The sequence below is a fragment of the Anopheles aquasalis genome, chromosome 2 (assembly GCF_943734665.1).
Source record: "Anopheles aquasalis chromosome 2, idAnoAquaMG_Q_19, whole genome shotgun sequence".
In the NCBI taxonomy this organism is placed as follows: domain Eukaryota; kingdom Metazoa; phylum Arthropoda; class Insecta; order Diptera; family Culicidae; genus Anopheles; species Anopheles aquasalis.
This window is the reverse complement of record NC_064877.1, coordinates 78,225,647-78,230,646: the sequence shown is the minus strand read 5'-3', so window position 1 is coordinate 78,230,646 and position 5,000 is coordinate 78,225,647. Positions and strand designations below refer to the sequence as shown.

Here is a 5,000-nt window from a genome sequence, read left to right as displayed (position 1 = left end):
AGATGATGGTACGTCACGCTCTGTTTTGAGTAATCGCTTCTTTTGCTTCTATTGGATGTTCACTTCGCAGAGTTTCTATTGTGTTCACTTGTTTTATCAAATGTTATTTATCATTATGCTCATTACCTATCTTTTTAATAAATGTTCATTTTAGTGCTGTTTCTCTCCAGGCGAGTATTGTTCAACCCAGCGGCTAAGGCTTATGGGGAAGTAGTCAACTCGTTTTGAAGAAATCATAGTACATAATCCATTTGGCTTACACGATAGCATAAACACTCGAATCTCCCGCGTCTCCTCTTCGTACCGCCAGTGGTTGTCTTTATTAATTGTTCTGGCGCAAAGCTTCCTTGCCATGCTGTGTACCTTAGTATATATACGCAAAAAAGCACATGAACGATTGCTCATTTTCTGTGCATTATTTGTGTCACTGCGGTCTGTTTTTTGTTTTTTTTTCTTTTTGCCCACAATAGGTTGCTACTTCTTCGGTGGCACCGCCGATCTCGTTCGATGAGTAAAACAATCGATTCGCATTGTTCGACCCGCCTTAAGATTATATTGGTTGATATAGATTTGTCTATCATTTTGTTTAGTTTGTCTCCTTATTCATTATCGTTAAATTATTGATTTATCGCACGTTGTGGCATCATGGTTTTGTTTCAGTAGTGTTTGAAGTCCATGCTCGAATAATACTTTTGCTCCAAATAGCATAACCCTTGCCTGGCTCGTATCCGGCCTTTCTAGAGGAAGTTAGGGCGCTTACTCGAGGCAGCAATGCAGCTTCAACAGTTTGTTCTTCTCCCACTACACGTTTGTTCACAACTGTTCTGCGTAACATTTGGCGAATTATTTTGTGTCTTAAAATTTATTCGTTCCATGTTCGGATTTTACCCTTTGGTCTCATTCAACACTCACCATTGCCTAGATTCCTTTTACTCGCTACTATGTGACCTTCTTCACCAATCAGTCTCAACAAAAGCATAAACACAACTAACCTATTGATTTTCAAACAAATAATAACCTTGGACATGGCAGCATGAAGCTGCAATATGAATCATTGTTTGTCTGAATGGATACATTGTACAGCGAAACGCTTTCGTTGTGATGCACCAAATTGTCGTGAATTAATTGCACTTTTCTTCATTACCCAAACAAAACTGAAATCATGTTTTGATCCATCAGTAATGAACCATAAGATTCTCAGCTGCTTAAAATCATTTAAAACCACGCTCGCACTAGTGTGTCAAGGATTAGCCATCTTTTGCTAGGCTAAATAAACTTGTTTCAAATTCCAAGCGACTGGTGTACTAAAGATCTTAGTCGCATTTTAGCCTATCGTCACGCACACTTGTGTAGTGAGATTTATTAATATCATCGTCTTTTTTGTTCACGATTTCTTATCTTCGCTGCACATGATTTCATTGGGTTATTTTGATTGAGCTTTTGATGACACAGGTTTGCATGATTATTTGGGCGACACTGTTCTACTATACTTGTCTACTTTATCTTTCCTAATGAAAATACGCTTTCTTATCAAAGAGAAAAGCATGGTTTGCTTGGTTGTTTTAGGTGGTATTCGTCATTTTGTTAAACATGCATCGATTCCGCGATCGTTCGCATGGGCGTCAAGTTTTCCTTTAGGCTATAAGACTTGCCATTCCGAAGAAATGAACTCCAATGAGGAGCTTAAAATATTGAGAATGCATTTGGTTTTCATGCGTCTTGTTGGGGTTTCGGTGTTTATATTGGTCAAGTGAATAAGGCGATCATGTCTCGATAATATCACTAGCGATCGCCCTATTGAAATGGTGGTGTGGTATTGTTTTACATCATATTTCATCTTACTTCCTGATCAAACTAAACTTTCGCCCGCCTTAAGCCTCTTTTCGCTAGAAAGACATTCCCAATGTGTTCCTGCATTCGCCCACTTACAATAATCGTTCGTCTAATTATATGAGGAAGGAATATTAACCCTAAGGAAAAATATGTTTCACACATCTTGCCCTTTTATATACTTTGTGTTGTGTTTGGACTTGAGTAATCAAATTCTAGAGAAGAGTACGATTACTTTTCTTCGAATTTGCCCGCATACGCTTGATCAAACGCGCACTTACATCGCCAGTTACTCATAGAAGCGATTTTATTTTTCAAACCCCTTGATCGCCCTGTACTTTTAAAAAGGGTAAACAAAACGTTATATATCGCTCCATGTAGTAGTTAACGAAACAGTAGCTTGAATCTTACATTCTTTAAAGATTGTTGAGTAATCGAATCTAGAATCAATCGCAAACCTACCCGGAAGCCTTTGTTCAATAGTCCTTCTTATGTGTCATTTTGACTGCCCGTCTTATAGCTTGAATGTTTTCCATGTTTAGCACCAGGATATATGTTTTCCATGTTTAGTTTTGTTTAGCATGTTTCACTAACGTTTCTGGGACAAATTTTGGTTTTTGGCTACTTTTTATTTAACCTTTTTCTGTGTACCAGCGCATGTACCAGTACGGTTAATGATTGATGCTATTTCAACACACATTGCATTAGCCAGAACTATTGTTTGCACTGTCACCGTGACACTATCCATCTTGTCACTAGCATGCAAGTGTTGGTTCTTTTCTTGCACCATAACTTATCCGTGACGCTTGCTGTTAGCTTAACGTTTTCCGCATTCACAGGTACATTATAATGTGCAAACTCCTCTTCTTTAAATGTTCAGGTTCCAGGCAAAAGTGTGAACCCCTTCTTTGTGTTTTGATTGCACATCTGGTTATGGTAGTCTGCTGCCTTGCGTTACGCGTTTAGAGATGTACGACACCGCATTTGTTGAAAATGATTCTCGAATTGCACATTTTGTGATACTAAACTGTGGCACCTGATTGTAGTGGATTTAACCGCTCCTTATGTGTTTGATTGTGCAGTTGCATTGTCCCTTGTCTGCAAACACAAAACTAATGATGCTTGATGCAGTTCGCATGGATCACGGTAATCTCCCCCTTTGTGATCATTTCGTCGAAACATCGGTTCGGTGCTGCAGGCTTCAGCTCAATTGAATTCCATTTCTGAATCCATGCAAACATTATGAGTCACCAACCATTTGTACTTTCGCAGTTACAGTTACTTCGTATACAGCCGATGACCAGGTGGAATGATCAGTGAAAACGCGCGATCGCGTCATATCACTAACTTGGCACGTAAGTAACAATATCCCGAATTCTCAAACACTTTAATTTTTCCTTGATACTAGCGTTTTACAACCGAAAGACTACATTTTAATCGCGTTGCATTTCGCCAATAATAGACAGAATTGAATTTTAATCGATGATATGTATTCGATCTTGAACATCGATGCTAAATTCATTTCCATGCTGGGTTCTTTGCTTTACCAAAATAAATGATATGCTAGATATATAAAAATGTGCAACATAATAAAACAATCATAAACAGGAAACTTTTCTTTTTAATTTTTTCATAGCCAGTATATATTGTGTTGAAACTGGCGATTGGTTTGCATGACTTTGTTATGAAGTCCCTTTTAGGTTAATTACCTGGCATGATAAAGCTTAATATTTTTTAAATGATTGTTCCTACAGGAAATCAGTCAGCCAATGGTATGTTTTTCATTTTTTTTTCTCTAGTATATCGCCAATTAAAAAGAGCTTATGCGGCAAATGTCGCACACTGAAATGTATCGCCAAATATGTAAAAAAAAAGAACACGCAAAGGATAAACCAGGAATTTGTATCCTTACGCCGCTTCTGGATTTTTGAGATAAAACACAGGTGTGCATGAGCCATTGCATGGGGATGTGTTAGAGATTATCAGCAGATCATACACACGCAGATCTTTACATTTGATTTTCCGATGTTCTTGAACTAGCCCGCTTAAGCTCACACATTAAATGGGTTTCTACAATGAAATTAGTTTTTCAAGGTGCAGAATTCAAACGATACGTGCGAACGAATTCAATTTCCTCTAAGATCAAGAGCTGTGTGGCAGTCTTTAAGGCACTCAATGTCAATACGACTTCTTTGTATTTTGAAATGAATGAATATAATGCTTTTATACTTTGATTTTTCTCTGATAAGCAGTTTGAATCGATTGGTCCTTCTCAAAAGAACTACTTCATTCGCTAGATATCTGGATCGTTCAAGAGTCCATTGCTTATCATTGTAGACTGTGTGACTGCTGCGCACGAGCGATACAAAAACTAGATATCTCTCTCGACGATTTAAAATTAATGTTACATTTAATAAGCCAGCAAACCCATTCCTACCACTGTCATCATTGCGGCTGAAGTAGAATGTTTTAGTATGATAAAATTATAGAAAGCTTATCAGTTAGGTTTTCCTCTGTACTTGTAATTCAAGACGTAATAGTTTGCATTTTCGTGCGAACATCACAAAAACCCGTAAAATAGCAAACAATACTGAAACAAACAAAACCCAAAGGTAATCAATATTTTCTCTTAAAATTATCCAATGAGGGAAATGAGACATAAACGCATAGAAAATGTTTTATCTCGATTCTCTCGTCAATTGATGAGTTTTAGCTCTCTTCAACTAACTCTCCGCCCATAAATTACTGGTGCAAATCACTGTAATACAGCACCTGCCTCTGAATACTAAGGAATTATTTACAATTAAAGGTTCGATTTAACAATTAATTCAATTTTAGATACTAAGTTTTACATAATTAGTTAGATCACAAAGTTATACCTTGAAGCTGGTAGACTTCATCGGACGAAGCCAATGAAATAGGCGATAATGAGATTTTCTTAAGTGTGGTACAATGTGCCATCGTTACGCGTTTCATAATCGAGCATTATTCATGGAGAGACAACCCATGCATCAGATGGCATTGGTTGCATTGCGTATTTAATCATTTTAGATGATCTGTTCTCTTTCAGCACACCAGCAATTTTAATTGCAATATTTAGTTATCCCGTGTCTAGTTTCACACATGAAATTTCAAGCATTTAAATACGTTAATCTTGAGCTTGTGTAATA

The 5,000-nt window shown here is 37.3% G+C and overlaps 1 protein-coding gene across 5 annotated transcripts in view; it reads right to left on the bottom strand.

Annotated features, from left to right (window-relative positions):
• LOC126572063 (protein Gawky-like) overlaps nt 1–5,000 on the bottom strand; it is a 29,732-nt gene that overhangs the window by 4,116 nt on the left and 20,616 nt on the right. For all 5 annotated transcript variants that reach the window (XR_007607940.1, XR_007607941.1, XM_050231085.1 and 2 more), the window contains one exon: nt 1–5,000. This exon is cut by the window's left edge and continues 4,116 nt beyond it; it is cut by the window's right edge. The gene's annotated coding sequence lies outside the window, so the exon portion shown is untranslated.